Source organism: Oncorhynchus masou, chromosome 28, assembly GCF_036934945.1.
Source record: "Oncorhynchus masou masou isolate Uvic2021 chromosome 28, UVic_Omas_1.1, whole genome shotgun sequence".
Taxonomy (NCBI): domain Eukaryota; kingdom Metazoa; phylum Chordata; class Actinopteri; order Salmoniformes; family Salmonidae; genus Oncorhynchus; species Oncorhynchus masou.
In genome coordinates this window covers 37,229,877-37,253,994 of record NC_088239.1, presented here as the reverse complement: position 1 = coordinate 37,253,994, position 24,118 = coordinate 37,229,877, and positions in this window count along the sequence as shown.

Sequence of the window (24,118 nt, the reverse complement as noted above, 5' to 3'; positions counted from 1 at the left end):
ATGGTTCCCAATCAGAGACAATGACTAACACCTGCCTCCGATTGAGAACCATATCAGGCCAAACACAGAAACAGACAAACTAGACACACAACATAGAATGGCACTCAGATCACACCCTGACCAAACATTGAAAACATGCAAAGCAAACTATGGTCAGGGTGTGACAGTCCCCCCCCCCCCAAGGTGCAACTCCGGCCGCAAAACCTCAACCTATTGGTGAGGGTCTGGGTGGGCATCTGTCCGCGGTGGCGACTTTGGTGCTGGACGTTGCCCCCACTTCACCATAGACTTAGTCCGCCACCTTGTCCGCCTCCTTGGCCTCCTAACCATGGCGACCCTACTACATGACCCCACTGGACTGAGGGGCAGCTCGGGACAGAGGGGCGGAAGCTCTGGACAGAGGGGCGGGGGCTCTGGGAAAAGGGGCAGGGGCTCTGGGCTGAGGGGTGGCACTGGCGCCTCTGGGCTGAGTGGCGGCACTGGCGCCTCTGGGCTGAGTGGCGGCACTGGCGCCTCTGGGCTGAGTGGCGGCACTGGCGCCTCTGGGCTGAGTGGCGGCACTGGCGCCTCCTGGCTGACTGGCGGCACTGGCGGCCCCTGGCTGACTGGCGGCACTGGCGGCCCCTGGCTGACTGGCGGCACTGGCGGCTCCTTGCAGACTGGCGGCTCCTTGCAGACTGGCGGCACTGGCGGCGCCGTCGGCAGACGGGTGGCTCAGGCGGCGCTGGGCAGACGGGTGGCTCAGGCGGCGCTGGGCAGATGGGTGGCTCGGGCGGCGCTGGGCAGACTGGTGGCTCAGATGGCGCTGGGCAGACGGGAAGCTCTGGCAGCGCTGGAGAGGAGGAAGGCTCCGGGAGCGCTGGACAGGCGGGAGAGGAAGGCTCCGGCAGCGCTGGAGAGGCGGGAGACTCCGGCAGCGCTGGAGAGGAGGAGGGCTCCGGCAGCACTGGACAGGCGGGAGCACCTGTACGGATGAGCCGGAGAGACAGACTGGTGCGGGGGGCTGCCACCGGAGGGCTGGTGCGTGGAGGTGGTGACGGATAGACCGGACCGTGCAGGCGCATTGGAGCTCTTGAGCACTGAGCCTGCCCAACCTTACCCGATTGAATGGTCCCGGTCGCCCTGCAAGTGCGGCAAGGTGGAATAGCCCGCACTGGGCTATGCAGGCGAACCGGGGACACCATGCGCAAGGCTGGTGCCATGTAAGCCGGACCAAGGAGACGCACTGGGGACCAGATGCGTAGAGCCAGCTTCATGGCACTTGGCTCGATGCCCACTCTAGCCCGGCCGATACGCAGAGCTGGAATGTATCGCACCGGACTATGCACCCGCACTGGGGACACCGTGCGCTTCACAGCATAACACGGTGCCTGCCCGGTCTCTCTCGCCCCCCGGTAACCACAGGAAGTTGACGCAGGTCACCTACCTGGCTTCGCCATACTTCCTGTGAGCCACCCCCCAATACATTTTTGGGGCTGACTCTCGGGCTTCCATCCACGCCGCCGTGCTTGTTTGTCCAACTCCATTCTCCTGTAACTCTCTTCGCACTGCTCCAGCGAATCACAGGCGGGCTCCGGCACTCTCCCTGGGTCGACTGCCCATCTGTCTATTTCCTCCCAAGTCATATACTCCAGACTTCGTAGCTCCTGCTGCCGCTGCCTGTTGTCATGCCGCTTGGTCCTGTTGTGGTGTGTGATTCTGTAATCGTTTTCTGTATGTGAAGGTGAGTCAGACCAAAATGCGGCGTGGCTATTGCGATTCATGTTTAATGAAACAAAGTAAACACGAATCAAATACAAAAACAATAAACGTAACACGAAAACCGTAACAGCCTAATACTGGTGCAAAGTAACACAGAGACAGAACAAGGACAATCACCCACAAAACCCAACACCAAACAGGCTACCTAAATATGGTTCCCAATCAGAGACAATGACTAACACCTGCCTCTGATTAAGAACCATATCAGGCCAAACACAGAAACATACAAACTAGACACACAACATAGAATGCCCACTCAGATCACACCCTGACCAAACAAAACATAGAAAACATACAACGCAAACTATGGTCAGGGTGTGACAATATAATTGACAGCTTAGGATAGAAAACACTCCGATGTGTCCCTATTAAGCAGTGAATGGGCTATCAACCAGATTACTTTTTCTACGTATTTCCCAAGGTGTCTACAACCTTGTTGTCACGGCTTTCGTTGTGGGAAGGAGGAGCGGACCAAAATGCAGCGTGGTGGTTATTCATTTTATTATAATGAAGAAACTATACACGATTAAACTAACAAAATAACAAAAGTGCGAAAAGCGAAAACAGCTCTATCTGGTGCAAAACACAGAGACAGGAACAATCACCCACAAACACACAGTGAAACCCAGGCTACCTAAATATGGTTCCCAATCAGAGACAATGACTAACACCTGCCCCTGATTGAGAACCATATCAGGCCAAACACAGAAATAGACAAACAAGACATCCAACAGAATGCCCACTCAGATCACACCCTGACCAACCAAAACATAGAAACATACAAAGTAAACTATGGCCAGGGCGTGACAATTGTGACGTAGTTTTACGCCTTTATGTTGAAGAATACCCGTAAGCAGCTACATTGTGTAAGTGGTCACCTGTGGGCTCTCAGAGTGATTCTCGCTTAAAATACAGAGGTAGCCATTTTTCCTTTCGCTCCTACTGAAAAACCAATTGTCCCGGTGGATATATTATCGAATAGATATTTGAAAAACACCTTGATGATTGATTATAAACGTTTGTCATGTTTGTCGATATTATGGAGAGTTGTCGTGACCGCAATTTCCGTTCGATTGCTCAGCCAAACGTGAAGAACAAACGGAGCTATTTCGCCTACAAAAATCTTTCTGGAAAAAAGGAATATTTGCTATCTAACTGGGAGTCTCGTGAGTGAAAACATCCGAAGCACATCTAAGGTAAATGATTTAATTTGATTGCTTTTCTGATTTTCGTGACCAAAATACCTGCTGCTAGCTGGACATAATGCTATGCTAGGCTATCGATAAACTTACACAAATGCTTGTCTTGCTTTGGCTGTAAAGCATATTCTGAAAATCTGAGATGACAGGGTGATTAACAAAAAGCTAAGCTGTGTTTAAATTTATTTCACTTGTGATTTTCACGAATAGGAATATTTTCTAGTAATATTTATGTCTGTTGAGTAATGCTAATTAGTGTCAGTCGATGATTATGCTCCCGGTTCTGGGATGGGTAGTATCAAGAGGTTTTAACGCATTTGAGCCAATCAGTTGTGTTGTGACAAGGTAGGAGTGCTATACAGCTAATGTAGCCTTATTTGGTATCCCCGTTTCCACTGCCATTATGAGGCCTAATAAGCTGAGCAGATATCCTGCCGTCTGTTAGCCTAGTCGGCTACACCACAGGTCTCTGCATGCCTGGCTGGGAGCTCTCAGCTTTCCAAGGTAAAGTATCTAATTTACCTGACCACAACATCATGCAGCGCAGACATTCACTCACCCATATATCAATGGCTGCCACCTAGTGGGTTACCATGCAGGAGCCAGTGAATTATTCAGGATTCAAGGCCCCCATACCCCAGCTCGCATCATGCACCTACACAGGAACACACAGGAACATGGCAGTGTAAATGGGTCTGCGTCCCACATGGCACCCTATTCCCTATATAGTGCAATACCGTTTGTTATTATCTATTTTTATTATATTTTATTGTTAAGTTCAATCTGTCCTGCATTGTTGGTGCTCAGAGCCCAATAATTCTACTGTACACTGTAATTACACCTGCAACACTATATATGTAAATATTAAATTCTCTGATCTAATCTCTAATCATACTCAAACTCACTCCCCCCACCATTCACTCCCTGCTCCATCCTCTTCCTCACATTCATAATTAAAGAGAGAGCCAGCCCACCAGGACTCAGACTGTGTGTCTGTCAGTCAGAGGCTTAGCCTGCCATAGCCAGGGCCACTTTAAACAATAACAATATTGATAGAGCGGGAGTAATAAATCAGAATTTAAAAGATGGATCCCAATGATTTTTGGTCCTGGCACAGCTGGTCCCATGCCCTAAGTGCCCTGAGGAGGAGGGGGGTTGAGGTGAGGTGAGGTGAGGAGGGTGGGGATGGTGAGAGCACTGAAGTGGAGGGGTTTGGTTTGGGTGGTGAGAGTTACTGGAGAGAGGAGGAAGGAGGAGAAACAGAGGAGGAGAAGGGGGATGTCACCCCCTCCTCCTGATGAGGCCTCCACTGCCTATTCTTCCTCTCCATTATTGAATTAGGGCCCAGAGTCCTCTTACGGGACCCAGTAAGAGGGAAGATGGCGGGTTCAGAGGTCACGACTCCGGGTAATGGAAACACTGAGGGGCTGGGCAGAAAAATCCTCCAAGGCAAGGGCATCATTTCAATTACTCTATCAATTTTGTGTAATAATCAATAAGCAGGTCAGAAGGTTGGCAGATACAGACAGATGGGATGAATCATAAGAGGGGAGTGTTAGAGGAGGAAAGGAGAATTGGTGTGAAAATTACAATTTACAGTCAGGTCCATAAATATTTGGACTTTGACCAAGTTATTATTATTTTAGCTTCAACCACTGCATATTGGAGTTGAAATTAAATAATGTAAATGAGCTGAAAGTGCCGGCTTTTAGCTTTCATTTGAGGGTATTTACATCCAAATCAAGTGAACATCATAGGAATTACAGCACTTTTTGTATGTGGACCCCCCCCCGTTTAAGGGTAATTGGACAATTGGCTGCTCAGCTGTTCCATGGCTAAGGTTTATTATTCCTTCATTAGTTAATTTACAAGTAAGCAGATAAAAGGTCTGGAGTTGATTTCAAGTGTAGCATTTGCATTTGGAATCTGTTGCTTTTAACTCTCAATATGAAGTCCAAAGAGCTGTCACCGCCAGTGAAGCAAGCCATCATTAGGCTGAAAAACCTAAACAAACCCATCAGAGAGATAGCAAAATCTTTAGGTGTGGCCAAATCATGGTACATTCCTAAAAATAAATAATGAACTGGTGTGTCACGAATATTACCGAAGGTGACTCCCCTTCTTGTTCGGGTGGCGCTCGGCGGTCGTCGTCGCCGGTCTAGCTATCACCGATCCGTTGTTCTGTGTTCCTTTGGTTTTGTCTGATTGGTATCACCTGTTTCTTGTTCGGTTGTTAGGGTAGGGTTATATATAGTTTGTTCAGCCCGCTTCTGTTTCGTGCGTGCTGTTCTATGTTTGAGTGTATTTTGTTTGTATTTTGGGTTTCGCACTGTCCGTTAATATTTCTGATCATTTGTTTTTCCTACATTTGTTCATGTTATTTTTCCGGGACATTAAAGCGTGTTTTTTCCCACATCTTTTGCTCTCTGCGCCTGACTCCACACCTCCTCACTCATTTGCCGTAACAGAAGCCCGCACCACGATATGGAGTCAGCAGGAGCAGCGACCACTCCTCTTCCCACTATGGAGGAGAGAGTCCTTCATCACACGTCCATCCTCCATCGCCTAGGATCAGCGATGGATCAAATGATGGAGAGGATGGATCGTTGGGAGAGGAATGGTCTCCCTACTACCCCACCGACCCTCCCACCAGCAACTCCACCATCTCCCCCATCTGGATCCGGTTCCAGCGCTCTGCGCATTACGCCTCCGAGGGAGTACGATGGAGCAGCGACGGGGTGCCAGGGATTCCTGCTTCAACTAGACCTCTACCTGGCCACCGTTCGGCCGGCTACCTCGGACGAGGAGAGAGTGTGGGTCCTCATTACATGCCTTACGGGTAGAGCCCTGGAGTGGGCTAATGCGGTCTGGAACGGGCCCAACTCAGCGAAGGACAATTACCCGGAGTTCACCCGCCGTTTCAGGGCCGTGTTCGATCACGCTCCAGAAGGTTGAGCGGCGGGTGAGAGATTGTTCCATCTCAGACAGGGGACGAGGAGCGCGCAGGACTTCGCGCTGGAGTTCCGGACCTTGGCCGCTGGAGCAGGGTGGAACGACAGGGCCCTGATAGACCATTACAGATGTAGCCTGAGAGAGGACGTCCGCAGGGAGCTGGCCTGTCGGGACACTACACTTAGCCTGGATGGGACGGATAGACCTGTCGATCCGGTTGGACCATCTGCTAGCTGCTTGCGGACGTTGTGAAAGGGTCCTGTCAGTTCTACCTCCTGACCCTCCTGCTCCTATCCCGATGGAGCTAGGAGGGACCGCGTCTAGGGAGATCGGAGATGGAAGCTCCTCCTGTACCAGTTGTGGCCGGAGAGGGCACACGTCAGGTCGGTGCTGGAGCAATTCATCTGGGAATCGAGAAGGCAGGCAGAACACTCCTCGGTCACCCCAGGTGAGTAAGCACCACACTCTCCCAGAGTTTCCTGTTGGTCACATGTTCTTATTAATTTGTTTCCTTAATTATTCTCCTTCTCTCCAGCATAAGGCACTGGTAGATTTAGGCACAGCTGGAAACTTTATAGATCGCGGACTCGCTCAGAGTTTGAGGATTCCGTTAGTAAAAGTAGACCCCCTTTTCCGTGCACTCTTTAGATAGTCGACCATTAGGGTCAGGGCTGGTGAGGAAAGCCACAATTTCGTTGGAGATGATTACGCAGGGGAATCACAAGGAGCGAATTAGTTTGTTCCTTATCGATTCACCTGCGTTTCCAGTGGTGCCTGGGATTCCCTGGCTGGCTATTCATAATCCTACGATTTCGTGGAAACAGGGAACTCTCCAGGTGTGGTCTGATGAGTGTTCAGGCAGGTATGTAGGGGTTTCCATCGGTGCGACAACGGTGTAGAGTCCAGACCAGGTTTCCACCGTGCGCATTCCAGCTGAGTATGATGATTTGATAGATATATATCTATCCCCCCTATCTTGTCACAACACAACACAACTGATTGGCACAAACTCATTAAGAAGAAAATATATTGCACAAATGTACTTTTAAGAAGGCACACCAGTTAATTGAAATGCATTCCAGGTGAATACCTCATGAAGCAGGTTGAGAGAATGCCAAGAGTGTGCCAATATATATATATATATATATATATATATATATATATATACTACCATTTAAAAGTTTGGGGTCACTTTAGAAATATCCTTGTTTTTGTAAGAAAAGCTTGTTGATTGCTCTGTTTTAAAATAACATAAAAGGGATCAGGAATGCATTGCAGGCATTGCTATTCTTGTAAATGACTATTGTAGCTGAAAATTAAAGCTACACGTGTTGTGAATCCAGCCAACATGTCAGATTTCAAAAGGCTTTTCGGCGAAAGCAAACAATGTTATTATCTGAGAGTAGCACCTCTGTAAACAAAGAGGGAGAAAACATATTTCAACCCTGCAGGCGCGACACAAAACGCAGAAATAAAAATATAAATCATGCCTTGCCTTTGACGAGCTTCTTCTGTTGGCACTCCAATATGTCCTATAAACATCACAAAATGGTCCTTTTGTTCGATTAATTCTGTCGATATATATCCAAAATGTCCATTTATTTGGCGCGTTTGAGCCAGAAAAACACCGGTTCCAACTTGCGCAACGTGACTACAAAATCTCAAAAGTTGGCTTTGCCAAAACATTTCAAACTACTTTTGTAATACAACTTTAGGTATTTTTTAAAGTAAATAATCAATAAAATTGAAGACGGAATGATCTGTGTTCAATACAGGAAGAAAACAAACTGATGCTACCTTTCTGGTCACACGCCTCTAACAGACAGTACACTTGAAGTGACCCTCGTTTTGAACAGGGCTACTTCTTCATTACACAAAGGAAACACCTCAACCAATTTCTAAAGACTGGTGACAACCAGTGGAAGGAACTGCAAGAAGGTCCCTTAGAAATCAGGATTCCCAATGAAAATCCATTGAAAAGAGAGTGACCTCAAAAAAAAAATCTGAATGGTTTATCCTCAGGGTTTCGCCTGATACATAACTTCTGTTATACGATTCAAACAGTTTTAGAAACTTCAGAGTGTTTTCTATGCATATCTTATCTTCTGGGGATGAGTAGCAGGCAGTTGAATTTGGGCATGCATTTCATCCGGACGTGAAAATACTGCCCCCTGTCACCAAGAAGTTTTAATTAACAAACAGACCAGAAGAAACATGTAGGCCCTCTGGACCTGTATGTTTAAAGTGCTGTTTATTTATTAATAAATTTGTTATACTTTTTCCCGCTACCCTACCATCCCTATCCTTTATTGGAGTAAACTAACGGACAACCATACTTCTATTACTACTTATAGCTACATCACACACATCTATGGTAACTGTAGTTAAATAATTATAAATATATTCCTAATTTCCTCTTTCTTCAAGTGCTGGATTTTCACCCACAGCGGCCAATCCACCGTTTGTTCTGATCTAACTCCAACCCTCCGATGTCCACAGAAGGAAGTGTGTTCTTTCTGTGTCGTCTCTTTCATGCAGATGCTTTCAATGCATGTCTCTTGTTTTGTTTTTAAAAAGAGCAGTTAACAGGGCACCAGATCAAATGGTAAGCTCTTCTAATCCTTTCACTCAACCGCTTCTACCCGTAATAAGAGAAAGTGAGAGAGAGAGAGAGAGTCAGAGAGAGAGAGGGAGGAGGAGAGAAGGACAGGGAGAGAGAACAAGAGAGGGGCATCACGAACAATAAGCTTATACAGTGTGTTCGCGTTCGGAATCACAAAATCCTTTTAATGAACGTCTTAGACTCGGATTCAACTCTAAAACAGAGGTGAACCCCATCTGTTATCCAACAGCCATTATAATAATTAAACTTGGGGATTTCATCACTTTAGAAGATGGATAGAGACAGACTGTGTGGCTGCAAGCTCCTAGACTACTTCATTGCTATCTATGGTTATGTAAGAGGAGATGCCTGAAACAACTCTCATTCAGTATCCTGAGTATACCTGCTTCGGTTCTCCCAACACACTGAAAATAACTCAATTCAAACACCCACCCCATCATAGTACTGTAACTTTCCTTCGCATAATTTATTTAATAAGGGGACTATAAGGACAAACAGTTCTGAAAGTTTGAGCCAGCAACTAATGTGCCTTTTACTGTTCAAAATGATATACTGTATACATGCTTGGTTAGGTAGAGGGTTAAATGACAAGCATCAGAGGACTAGCCAACTAAACAATGACCCCTGTATACAGTAACTGCGGGTTGTAACACAGATGGTGGCTGGCTGACTGAATGGCAGCCTGTATTTGAACTCCTCCAGAATCACGACAACCCCCCCCACCACACACGCACACAGACATACACACACAGAGACAGAGTCCCCCCCGTTCCTCTACTCCGACCTCCCCCTACCCCATTAACACTATCCCCCTAGCTTGTGGGGCCATGGGAACAAAAGTATTTGTGGGACTGCTTTAATTACAGGGCCTGTGTTTATTACTCCATAAAGCTGATGAACAATGGAGGGCTTTGGTAAATCTAAACCTGTTCTGCTAACCTAGGTTAACTGATATCCTTTAGGTAAGGCTGAGACAGGTGGTGAGCAGAGGCAGCCAATGGGGATCCAAGACAGGTGGATCCTAGTGAAACCGTAATCATGGCGACCACCGGGTAATTGAGCTGCTGATAGTGATCTGTTAGTCCAAATGAAGGGGCAAAGACCTTGGAAATAGTTCATTTACCATTCACTGAAGCATAACAGTTATTTTCAATTCATGTTTTTTTTATGTCTTAGTTATTTTCATGTGAAAATCTCAGTTTAAATATTGATTGACCTGGCACTTCCCTATTGAGGCAAAACCATATTTTCTCTATTGCCAGGTACGTGTTCATCATATACTACATGTATGAGCCTTAAATGCTGTATCTGTAATATCATTATGTTTCAATATGCTAAAATGACATGTCCTATAAACAATGATGATCCTGACCGTATGAGAAGTGACAGCTCTGCTTATCAATATATTTGACAGGCTTAAGGGTAACCCCACACTCCTGGCAAGTTGGATTGGAGCCAAATAATGTTTGTTGCTCTCTCTCTCTCTCTCTCTCTCTCTCTCTCTCTCTCTCTCTCTCTCTCTCTCTCAAATTCAAAGTGACTGATGAAACATCCAAGGTAATAGTTTCCAATTCATACTTTAAAGTCAGTTTGGGAGGCTGGTCAGATGCAGACAAATCATTATTGGTTTAGATTGAAGACCATTATCATCTTTAACCTCTTAGATGTAAAGAGGACTTGCCTGGTTCTGGTACCGGTTCCGACTGACATTGTCTCTTATAAATCGATCTGTCGACAATTTATTCCAAAATGGCTTGTATTGAGCGGTAGCCATGGAACACAGGAATACTCTCCTCCACCTGTGAGAAGTAGGATGTGAAATCTGACACCACATGAAGCTGGGGTCCAAAAAAAGTTATACAGCTGCACCATTGAGAGCATCCTGACTGGCTGCATCACTGCTTGGTATGTCAACTGTTTGGCATCTGACCGCAAGGCAATACAGAGGGTAGTGCATACGGCCCAGGACCTCTATACAATGCGGTGTCAGAGGAATGCCCTAAACTTGTCAGACTCCAGCCATCCAAGTTACAGACTATAGGTATATTTCTATCTCAACTACCTCGTACCCCTGCACATCGACTCGGTACTGGTACCCCGTGTATATAGCCAAGTCATCGTTACTCATCCTGTATTTATTCCTTGTGTTGTTATTTACTCTTTGTGTTATTAATATACTTTTTTAAAAATTGTATACTATTCTGCATTGTTGGGAAGCACCCATAAGTAAGCCTTCATTGTTTGTCTACGCCTGTTGTTTACAAAGCATGTGACATATAACATTTGGATGCCCCTCCTACCATTTAATTCGCTCTTCAGACTGTCCATCAACTCCTGGCTGAACCCTACAATTTTTATTTTTACCTTTATTTAACTAGGCAAGGCAGTTAAGAACAAATTCTTATTTTCAATGACGGCCTAGGAACAGTGGCAGCTCGGGGATTTGAACTTGCAACCTTCCGATGCTCTAACCACTAGGCTGTGTCTTCAAAACTGACTGCACACTAGCAACATATAACTATTTTTTACCAGAAAGGTGAGATTTGAATCTTTCTGGAGTATGCAGCATTAGTAGTTGTTGTTACTTTTGACCAGACACCATAGAGAATTTGGCGCAATTTAGAACTCATCACAGTAAAGTGGATTTAATCCTCTCAGTCTTCACTTACACTCCAACTCACATCAAATCCATCATCTTCAATTAGACCATAAAACATTCCGGAAATTTGGCTTTCGTGATAGATTTCATCAAACGGTCTACCAGAAATAGATTTAAAAGGAAGCATTGGCAGGTCAATGTAGTATATCTTAAATCGTACCATACTCGCAGATGTTGTGAAGATTAATGAGAGAGGGAGAAAAAGAGATGCTTGAAAATATATCTTTTTTTTTAAAGTGCAACAACTTCAATGTGGCAGGCAGCTCAGCAGCTGGTAATGCTAAAATGTCTTTGATAATCTGTACACCCTAACTGAATGTTGAAGCCGGGTGTGGCAGCCGTGCCAAGAAGAACAAAACAAATTAATTTTGGTTATCAAAGTTGTCTTGATTGTGTTACCATGAGGGAGATTTACTTTTCACTTTAAAAACAATTATTTGCATTGGAGCTCAAGAGTTTCAAAGTTCAAAGGAGAAAAATAACATGACATCTGTACCCAAGCATTTTCATACTACGGATGCCAGGATACTGTATGTTCCCTATACCCTATATAGTGCATTACTTTTGACCAGAAACCTATTGACCCTGGTCAAAAATAGTGTACTATATGGGGAATAGGGAACATACAGTGCTATTTGGGACATACACCAAGAATACAGTCAATAGGCAGACACAGAGCAAATATATTTATGCATGAAAGCTGGATCAGTGGCATTTACTGTGTGTTGACAGAAGGGCAGATGTCCACATTTACAGAAGAATCAATAAAAATCCACAAATTCAATGAAAGTGGAGAAAGATGGCCAATAAAACTGATACATAACACACATTTGTGTCTCCATATGTGTCTAGCGGGCTCCTGTGTGTGTGTGTGTGTATGTGTGTGTGTGCTGGTGTGTGTGTTTTAGCCTTCTCTATTATCCTGATGAGACACATATGAAGTGAGGACTCTGCAGCACTTATGTGGGCTGTTAAAGCTTATCGTTATATTTCCCCTGTCCCTCCATCGAAGACAGTAATTTAATTTCTACCAAGTGCAGATTTTCACTAACATATGTCCATATTTGCACAAGGCTATTATGATATTTCCCCACAGAGAGATCTGAAAGCGTATGTGGTGGAAATAGCCATCGTTCTAATACTGCATGATTTCAGAGCTGAGACTACTTTAGTAATGGACATTCACAAGACAAATGTTAATAATTCAAATGGTACAATACGATAGTAAAACAGAGTAGGCTTTTATAGATACATTTTCTATTTTGAATGTGAGAGGCTACAGTACACTCAGCGTCCTAAATGGCACTCTATTCCCTACATAGTGCACTAGTTTTTACCAGAACCGTATGAGAATAGGGTGCCATTTGAGGTACAGCCCTTGAAACAATGTGGCTAGAGACAAGGCAGGTGCTGAGCCCATTGCCTGTGATAACTGGGGAGAGATTATGTGACATTGTCAAACATAATGAGTGCGAGACACACTCTGTATCACCATATCCCTTCAAGAGGAAAAAGGGTGATGATGAAGTTAGAACCCCTGACACACACACACACACACACACACACACACACACACACACGCACACGCACACAGAAACACACAACACTCTGAACCCCATCAGGGGGTGAGAGGCCTGGCTGTGAAGAGAGGCAGGGGTCTACCCAGCATGACCAGCTCAGTGTCTGCTCTTTCACAGCCTGCTCATCAATCACAGCTTAACCACCACAGATAGGCAGCTCCTGTTCTTACAGGGAAGGAGAGGAACACTGCACTGTAAGTACTCCCTATTACAGGCCCATCTTACCCACCCATTTACCTGGAGATCAATTTTACAGTTCACAATCTCAAAATGGCCCCTCTTTCTGTACATGGATGGCCTTCCAACATGGTTTCCAAATTAAGCATGTAAGATGAATGATAGGAGCTGAAGTTGTGACTTCAATTAGTTTACCCATCCCTGCTTTCTTTAATAAGGCATATATTGCTTATTTTCCTTTCACCTCTACTGTTTGATTTCAGGAGGCTTGAAGCGGACATTAAAGTTGAATGTCACAGAGGGGTTTGTTGGCCTGTGTAACACAGCCTTGTCGTCTGATTAACAGGTCGATCGCAGCAAGGAAACAAAGTCACTTCATGAATAAGTAATGGATCGGCCACACAGTGCCAACTTCCCTTTTAATTAAATTAAATCATATTAAAAAGAATAGGCAAGAGAAAAACAGCCCTCTCTTCTTAGTTCAGACCTGAAAGTGAGGTATGATTACAGTTGTCCCCCTTCGGAATTAACGACCATCATTAAAAAAGATGACTTTCACACAGTCCCTGTTCCCAAAGTCACTGAACAGAAATGGAAAACGGGACCCTTTGTAACTTTGGCTTAACAGCTCTATGAAGGGGAAATATATGGGACTGTGGGACTTACATTGTTCTGGAAGCCCTTTTTCACCTCCAAACATCTGAACACTCACAGCTAACATTCTTCTACTGCTGAACTGGCCATTGATAGCCATCCAAAGGGCCAGAATTAAATAAAACTGTTGGTGGACGAGAGATGAAAAGGAGTCTGACACAGTAAAAAGTCTGATTTATGAATCTTAGTGTGGGTTGCTATGGGTGCCCTGGTGCCATGGCAACAAAGTACGCAGTAAATACGTGATGGTGAAGGAGGGGGAGGAGGGAGAGGGTAATCAACAAAGGCCAACTTCTTCAGGATTGGTGGGTCCCCTGCGGGCCGGTTGAGCTAATGTAGGCTAATGCGATCAGCATGAGGTTGTAAACAACAAGAACATTTTCCAGGACATAGACATATCTGATATTGGCAGAAAGCTTAAATTATTGTTCATCTAACTGCACTGGACAATTTAAAGTAGCTATTACAGTGAAAGAATACCATGCTATTGTTTGAGGATAGTGCACAGTTTTGAACATGAAAAGTTATTAATAAACAAATTAGGCAGATTTGGGCAGTCTTGATACAACAGAAATGCAATGGCTCATTGGATCCAGACTGAAACTTTGTATGTACACTGCTTCCATCTAGTGGCCAATATCTAAATGGCACCGGGGCTGGAATAATAAATTATGTCCTTTCTTTTGTATTTCAAAGAATATGGTAAAAAAAAGTTTGTTTTTTCTTTGTATTATCTTTTACCACATCTAAATGTGCTATATTTTCCTACATTCCTTTAACATTTCCACAAACTTCATAGTATTTCCTTTCAAATGGTACAAAGAAAACACATGTACTTGCTTCAGGGCCTAAGCTACAGGCAGTTAGATTTGGGTATGTCATTTTAGGCTAAAATTGAAAAAAAGGGTCTGATACTTAAGAGCATAAATTATTAACATCTAATAGTCTACAACCGAGGTATGAACATCTTAATTCCCTCCCTCCCTCCCTCCCTCCCTCCCTCCCTCCCTCCCTCCCTCCCTCCCTCCCCCTCCCTCCCTCCCTCCCTCCCTCCCTCCCTCCCTCCCTCCCTCCCTCCCTCCCCTCCCTCCCTCCCTCCCTCCCTCCCTCCCTCCCTCTCTTCCTTCAACCCTCACCCCATTCCAGTGAATCCAGCCAGCCAGTGTAGTGCCAGGGGAGCAGTGGTTGCTTTTAACCCACTGTTGTGTGCTGCATCCTGGGGCAGGACTGTGCATTGTCTGCTGCCACATGGAGGCCAGCTTCAGCTCCGGATCCTACCCAGAGATAAGCCTGCTGCTTCCTGACCTTCTTAGTCACCCAGCTGGCACTAACTTCCAAATAATTATTACCCCAATTACCCAGTAAAACTTGCTCCTCTTTTGTGTGGTATTTTCTACAGGCCGAGGAGATAGGATTTAAGGGAGAAGCACCGACTAAGAGATAGGGCCTACTCCATAACTCCATGTGGCTCTGGCTATTTAATTTCTCCCTCAATCACTATAGAAGTTACAGTGATGCACACTTCAAATCATAGACTGCACTGTACATTCTAGAATTTTGCATCTATTTACTTTATACCAAATCCATTTTTATGGATGGAGAGGGCAGAAATATTGCCACAGTGACTCCTCTTCAGAGAGGGGAGGAGGAACCGCAGAGAAGGGGTGGATCCCCCCCAGTGCAGCTGTCTATATTCTAGCTAGGTTAGTGAGCTTCACTTTCACTTTTGAGAAGCTGGGCCCCAGCTCCTACATCCTCCATCCTCCACTTCCCTCCACACAGACAGCAGAAGAAGGTCCCTGTAGCTGGATTAGTCTGCTCCACCTGCACCAGGAAGAGATGAGCCATACATCTTACACCCTCCACTTCCCTCCACATATTCTCACAGTCAGCACATCCCACAGGGGAAAGGGAGGAGGAGGCCCTGTAGCTGGATTAGTGAGCTCCGCCTGCACCAAGAGGAGATGGGCCAGACTTTTCTCCCTCCTTCCAGCTCTTACACAGCTGGAGGGGTAATGACTTTGAGACTCACCAGAGAGGTGAAAGATTAAATATGCAGAACCTCGTCAAATATGGGTTCAAACTAAGCCATTCGTCTGTGTAGTAGTCCATGAACTAGAGCCAAATAGGGCTGCCTAACTGATCAAACTCATTGCAAAACATTAGGGAATATCCAAGATTAACAGAGTAAAAAGGGCAACGCCCAACATTTCTGTCAAAGCATTCAGAAAGTATTAGACCTCTTGACGTTTTCCACTTTAATTTAAGTTATAGCCATATACTATTGATTAAATTATCTCATTGATTAAATCCTTTTCCCCCTCATCAAACTACACACAATACCCCATAATAAAAATAAAAAACAGTTTTTTATAAATTTGTACAAAATCTGAAATATCACATTGACATAAGTATTCAAATCAAATCAACTTTTTATTTGTCACATGCGCCGAATACAACAGGTGTGGACCTTACAGTGAAATGCTTACTTACAAGCCCTTAAACTGACTATGCATAGATAATAACAGGTAGCAGCAGCATAAAGGGGGAGGTGCAAATAGTCTAGATAACCATTTGCTTAGATGTTCAGGAGTCATATGGCATGGGGATAGAAGCTGTTTAGAAGCCTCTTGGACCTAGACATGGCGCTCCAGTACAGTCTCCAGTACAGTCAGAGAACAGTCTATGACTAGGGTGGCTGGAGTCTTTGATCATTTTTAGGGCTTTCATCTGACACCGCCTGGTATAGAGGTCCTGAACGGCAGGAAGCTTGGCCCCAGTGATGTACTGGGCCGTACACACTACCCTCTGTAGTGCCTTGAGATTGGAGGCCGAGCATGTTGGTGATGTGGAAACCAAGGATCTTGAAGCTCTCAACCTGCTCCACTACAGCTCCATCGACGAGAATTGGGGTGTGCTCGGTCCTCCTTTTCCTGTAGTCCACAATCATCTCCTATGTCTTGATCACGTTTAGGGAGAGGTTGTTGTCATGGCACAAAATGGCCAGGTCTCTGATGACCTCCCTGTAGGCTGTCTCGTTGTTGTCGGTGATCAGGCCTACCACTGTTGTGTCATCTGCAAATTAAAGATGGTGTTGGAGTCGGGCCTGCCCGTGCAGTCATGAGTGAACAGGGCGTACAGGAGGGGACTGAGAATGCACCACTGAGGGCCCCCCGTGTTGAGGATCAGCGTGGCGGATGTGTTGTTACCTACCTTTACCACCTGAGGGCGGCCTGTCAGGAAGTCCATGATCCAGTCGCAGAGGGAGGTGTTCAGTCCCCGGCTCCTTAGCTTAGTGATGAGCTTTGAGGGCACTATGGTGTTGAATGCTGAGCTGTAGTCAATGAATAGCATAGTTGTTCTCACATAGGTGTTCCTTTCGTCCAGGTGTGAAAGGGCAATGTGGAGTACAATAGAGATTGCATCATCTGTTGGGGTGGTATGAAAACTGGAGTGGCTCTAGGGTTTCTGGGATAATGGTGTCGATGTGAGCCATGCCCAGCATTTGAAAGCACTTAATGGCTACAGACATGGGCACAGGAACTTTGGTGGTCTACTTGGAACATGTTGGTATTACAGACTCAGACAGGGAGAGGTTGAAAATGTCAGTGAAGACACTTGCCAGTTGGTCAGTGCATGCCCAGAGTACACACCCTGGTAATCCGTCTCGTCCAGCAGCCTTGTGAATGTTGACCTGTTTAAAGGTCTTACTCACATCTGTTGCGGAGAGTGTGATCACACTCTCATGCATTGTTTATTTCAGCTCATGCAACATGGGACCAACACTTTACATGTGTTTATATTTTTGTACAGTGTATCTGTTCAAAGGTTTGTACTACAGTTCTTTATTGGAGTAGATCTAGTGTTTTCTCTGCCTGCCTAAATATAGGGAACTACCTCTCAGAGCTGAAGGAGCAAAAAACTCACCACTTCCTACAATGGATGTTAAGCTGCAATACACATTTTCTACCAACAAATCATATTTTCTAAATAATTTACACCAATAGGATAGTACTTTAGCACACAGTATATACAAAGAACACAAAGGTACATCATTTGAAAAGCCAACTATGCTGAAGTAATTGAATGAAAAATGATCTCTATCGCTATCCTGAGAGCATATTATAATACCATCAATGACCAAACAAATACATTGCTCAGTGTATAACATCTACAGGTGAACCAACCTAGTGATGGATTCAATACCATTAATGTCACACCAACACACAAAGGACTGGATGGATACAAAATGCCATTATTATTCCCAATCAGTCATTATAATTGAGGGTCTTTAGCTGATTGGTCCATTTGATTGTCCAGCCAGTAGCTGCCGGCCAAGTCGGAAATAACGCTCACCGGACTCCGACAGCGAGCGAGCATGCGGGCGAATAAATCATGTGTTAAAATTATATTCCGAACTAAGACTAGAGTGCATATTGATTAATAGTTATTTGTACTAACAGAGCTGAGGAGGGACAATGCCATCTATTACCTCTGCGAGAATAGCTGGATCAATACAGCCTGGAATAATCATCCTCTCTCTGGTGAAAAGAAGAGAGCAACGCGGTGGTCGCCATTCTTTTTCTTCTTTTCTGGTTGGCCCTGACAGAGCTGATCATTAAGGGAGCGGAGAGAAGCAGTGAGTGTGTGCGTGATGAAGGGGAGGGGGGTGTATGTGTGTGTGCATGCGTGTGCTAACGTGGCCGCCAGTCCTTAAAATCTGACGCTTAAATGACTTTCCTTCAATGGGGGGAAGGATAAAAAATTGCCCCTCTAATGGCCAAGGAACCTATATAATAACAACAGTTTTTGGACGAAAAGCAGTGGCGATTGTTTCTCTCTTTCTGATTGCTCTGCTTTATTTTATCAGAAAACTGAAATGTGTTTGTTTGCGTGTGTGTGTGTGTGTGTGTGTGTGTGTGTGTGTGTGTGTGTGTGTGTGTGTGTGTGTGTGTGTGTGTGTGTGTGTGTGTGTGTGTGTGTGTGTGTGTGTGTGTGTGTACATGCATCCCATAGCTGTGTGAGTGCCAAGCTTTAGTTTATTTATTATAGTATGAGCAATAGCAGACAGTTTACAGTGTGTAATAGTACAGACTAAACAACAGTAACTATTAAAAGTAATTTAATGGCATTTTACTGCAATTATTCCCATGGTGTTCTGGGTGAAATCATTGTAGATGTACAGGGAGATGTTATTTTAAGAGATGATGACTCAGCTCTCCATTACTTCTAAGAAGATCAAATTGATCACGGCTCTCTATGGAAAATAAACCACCACTGGTACTGCTGGTATGTAGGCAAAAACAGTCTCCTTCAATACAACATATTGGAGAGGTTTTGAGTGACAAGTGATGCATTAGACATCAATGTGTCAAAAATACTTGGTACATGTCAAATGCAATAAACTTTGTTCGGCAAGCAGCTTCAAAAATGTTCCTCCACATTTCAGTGGCACATTTTTTTACAGAGATAAACCAAGGAAAGAAAAGTATCTGCCCTCCCATTCATATCCAGTTTCTTACAAATTAGTCAGAATGCCTTCAAGCGGCGAACATACAAAATAAAAAATAAAAACTGCCTTTTCCAATTCAGTCTAGAAAAAGAGAAAACAAATGTATACCTTTCTAAACACATTAACCCAGGCCTACAGGCCTGACCTGGAGCTGCAATCTCTTCCACTATTATGATTTGATAGGCCAAATTGTTGCAATGATTCAAGTGTGGTCCTCTCTGTGGGCTGTATGTGTGGATAGGAACAGAGACTGTGGGATCCGTCCCAAATGTCATCCTATTCCTTACATACTGCACTATATAGGGAATACAACCCATATGGCTTTGACCAAAAGTAGTGCACAATAATGGAATAGGGTGCCATTTGGGATGCAACCTATAATTTTACCACAGGAGCTGAAGCAGGAGGAGAGGAGATGCCAGTAAAATCACAGGTTATGAAGGCACTTGGCGTTGTGAAATCCGACACCTCTTGTAGAGCTTGTGCAATGTGTTTTGTGTGTGTTCAAGTGCATCGGTACAGTTGTGCTTGTTCAACGGGTGAGTGTGTGTTTCTATGTTCTATGTACTTCTTATATGTATTTTCAAGTGCAAGTATGCGCATATGCTTGTCTGTATGTGTGTGCACCACCGTATTTATGTGTACTTGTGCCCTGTGTGACACCAAGCACCCCCCACCCCCACCACCATTGCTTGTCTCATGTGGCGAGGAGACCTGTTCAGTACTAACAGCAGTGAGCAGGAAGAAATATGTCAACGCTATCTTAGCATGGGGTCACGACCAACCCCTGGGCTATTAACCCTACACAAACTCACTAATACAATGACACATGATTAAACCAAACCCATCACACAATATCTAAAAATACAGGGAGAGAAGCTGCAGACAGTGTCAAGCAAAGGGCAATCTATTAGAGGAAGCAACACTGAAAGAGATCAAATCAAATCAAATCGAATTTATTTATATAGCCCTTCATACATCAACTGATATCTCAAAGTGCTGTACAGAAACCCAGCCTAAAACCCCAAACAGCAAGCAATGCAGGTGTAGAAGCACGGTGGTTAGGAAAAACTCCCTAGAAAGGCCAAAACCTAGGAAGAAACCTAGAGAGGAACCAGGCTATGTGGGGTGGCCAGTCCTCTTCTGGCTGTGCCAGGTAGAGATTATAACAGAACATGGCCAAGATGTTCAAATGTTCATAAATGACCAGCATGGTCGAATAATAATAAGGCAGAACAGTTGAAACTGGAGCAGCAGCTCGGCCAGGTGGACTGGGGACAGCAGGGAGTCATCATGTCAGGTAGTCCTGGAGCATGGTCCTAGGGCTCAGGTCCTCCGAGAGAGAGAAAGAGAGAGAATTAGAGAGAGCATATGTGGGGTGGCCAGTCCTCTTCCGGCTGTGCCGGGTGGAGATTATAACAGAACATGGCCAAGATGTTCAAATGTTCATAAATGACCAGCATGGACGAATAATAATAAGGCAGAACAGTTGAAACTGGAGCAGCAGCACGGCCAGGTGGACTGGGGACAGCAAGGAGTCACCATGTCAGGCAGTCCTGGGGCATGGTCCTAGGGCTCAGGTCCTCCGAGAGAGAGAAAGAGAGAGAGAAGGAGAGAATTAGAGAATGCACAGAACGAATTAGATTCACACAGGACACCGAATTGGACAGGAGAAGTACTCCAGATATAACAAACTGACACCAGCCCCCCGACACATAAACTACTGCAGCATAAATACTGGAGGCTGAGACAGGAGGGGTCAGGGGACACTGTGGCCCCATCCGAGGACACCCCCGGACAGGGCCAAACAGGAAGATAACAAGGAATCAAGGTTCTGGGGTCACCATGATGTCTCAAAGTGACTGTTTTCATTCTGAAGGGTGAAGGCCATGGTGGAAAGGTGGAAGCATTCTCAACTACAGGCCTTGCTCAGTCGTCTGTGTCATCAACAGGCCTCTACTGGTCAGGTGTGACAGATGGTGGGAGACGGGGACGGGGGGGGCTTTGGGAATTGTTCCATGGAGTTCATGGAGTAAGGGGCGTCCCAACCTACCCCTCAACCCCACCTGAGAGCAGCACGGGCTGGCTGTGGGGCTGTCTGTGAGGGGTTTCTTGGGGTTCCCCTCCCCTCCGTGGTTCTTAACTGTCTGCTGGGAGATGACATACTGGGGCCAGGCACCTCTTCTTGTCCTCAGCCAAACAGGACAAACACAGTGCAGACTCTGGCTGTGACATCACACTAGCATACTCTGTTAAAATGGCCAAGCAGAGATTGTATGTGGCAGTTCACTACAGTGTGGAGCTGAGATGACTGTTGTTGTTTAGTAAAAAAACAAGCCGGATTGCAAGAGAATGGTCTATTCTGGGCTAAAATGCATCCTTAAAAGTTGCACTGTGATTTCTCATTTCTAAATCAAGAAAGGTGTCATAAAATGACAATACCTACAGTACATAACTGCTTGAACATATGATAATTACCACCGAAAGTGGCCAGAAATATCTACATGTATGAAATGCTTTTCCAAATGACAAACATACTATCTACCAGCACTGGGTTTCCATAGAAACTAGATGCACTGTAACAGAGAAACAGTAACAGTTTGTTTGTCAAGCAGCTCCAACGAGAGGCAAAAATGTCTAGGCTTCAGCTGAGAGATCTGTAGTAAAGCATGTCCATAGGAAGAACAGAGATATCCTTTTCTCTTCTGATTCACATTCACTCACACATCAATAAGCTATATTCTATGGAAAGCTTCATCGAGTGTAATAGGCCATTCCTGACAAAGATATTGGAAATAAAATGATCAAGTATAATTATACAATCAACGACCATGCACCAGTCAACCATGCATGTATTTATGTGTTGTCATCATCTAGAGAGAGAGAGAGAGAGAGAGAGAGAGAGAGAGAGAGAGAGAGAGAGAGAGAGAGAGAGAGAGAGAGAGAGAGAGAGAGAGAGAGAGAGAGAGAGAGAGAGAGAGAGAGAGAGAGAGAGAGAGAGAGAGAGAGAGAGAGAGAGAGAGAGAGAGAGAGAGAGAGAGAGAGAGAGAGAGAGAGAGAGAGAGAGAGAGAGAGAGAGAGAGAGAGAGAGAGAGAGAGAGAGAGAGAGAGAGAGAGAGCTCCTTCCTGCAGTAATCAGCTACCTATGGTTCCTTAGGCTTGGGTTGGGGTAACACCTGGCTGTAGTAGCAGTATTATACAATATTATAGTATTTCACAGACCTGGCTGCCTGGCCAGAGGCAGAATACAAACTGAACCGAGTACAATGTATTGTATCAGACAGATCTGGCAGCCTGGGCAGAGACAGGAGTCCTTGGATGTAGAGAATACCTTATATTCAAATCAAAGTGCACTCTGTTAAAAACGTTCAATGTACTTTAATGACATATGAAACAGCAGGACAATTCCAATCATTTTTTGACAACTTCTGGGGTGCCACAGATGTTCCCTGATCTGGTACCCTGAAGGACAGTGCCAGTCACACACCTATTCACATGGGGTTTCTCCCTGAGGCCTACCTGACCTCAAGGCATGCCCCCACTTACCTGGTGACCTCTGCACCCCTGTCTGGGCTTCACTCCTACCTCACCCTCTCTAGACCTCCAGGGCTGTAGGCCTACACTCCCTGCACTCCCTGACTTGCCTGCCTTGCTTGCCTGCCTGCCTGCCTGCCTGCTTACCTGCTGCCCTCTCACTGGGCCTAAGAGTTCAGATTACTCCTACCCATGGAGCTCTACCTTTTGTCCTCTCCACAGCCTGAGTCCAGCCCTCCAGGCCTCTAGGCCTACACTCCCTGTCCTACCTACCTGCCTGCCTTCTCCCCGGGCCTAAGACTTCAGCTTACTCCCTGGACCTCCAGACCTCTAGGCCTCCACACCTATGCAGGATCATTTAAATGTTTTTTCATTCAGTTCTGAATTAATTCCAATGGCAACAAATCCCATGTAGTTGGAGTACATTTTCATTATAGAGAAGAAGGAGAATAAGTCATCTTTGACTTCTGAGTTTTAATAAATTAAAATGTGGTATCTCTGCTGCCTGTATTTCCTCACAGCTGTCAAAATGAAAATGAATGCCGTCCTGCGTCATCTCTGAATACCGGCGATGGCATTTGCAGGTGGTATAAAATAGTAACTGATTGTCTCCAAAAGAAGCAGGGAGCGGAAAACTAAAACTACTGAAAACAAAATTGAACTGATAGACCCAATTCTTTTAGACCCACTTTTCACTGATAACGTGTCCCTAGATGTCATCTCTTGCTGTATAATATTCATGAATCTTGACACAGACGACTGGTAATTGGGCCATTGCAGGAATGGAAAAATGATCTGGCAAATTAAGTGCAATAAACCAAGATGGATAAAGAATAACTTGGTCTGGAATCAGGAGACAAGGAGACCTGATCAAATCAGTTAATGTCATGTTCTCCCTCTCTCTGTTGTTTGAAACCAGAGCTCACTAAAGTGTTATCTCTGCAGTATGAAGGTGTGTGTCTGTGTGTGTGCGTCTGTGTGTGTGTATACACTGTCACGGCTGGTTACCCAAACACAGAGGGCTCTATTGAATCCAATCCGCTTTAGCAGACATCCACATAGCTGTTGTTTTGGCGGTGTCGGAGGTGGAACTGAGTTAGAGCTGTCAAATCCACAAGTGGCTCTACCTAAAAGTGGACATTGCCATTGCCTGCACAAAGTCATATTATCAGTCCCAAGTCCCATGCAGCCTTGTTTACAAGTTGGATCACTGGAATGTGAGATCTAATCTACACCTCCATTAGGATGATAGAAACCCTCATTATTTTGTTTAATGATTTTTCAATTTCCGTGTAATTATTTCTATATATAGCCTACACTTCATCAGTCTGAACTTCCAACGGGAGTGGGGCAGGAGTGGCTTCTCCACCGCCAAAACTATCCGCTATACAGGTGTCTGCTATCACTGGTTAACGCTTGATCTGATTAAATCTAGACCAGAGTCATGGAGGGATACAACAGTACGTT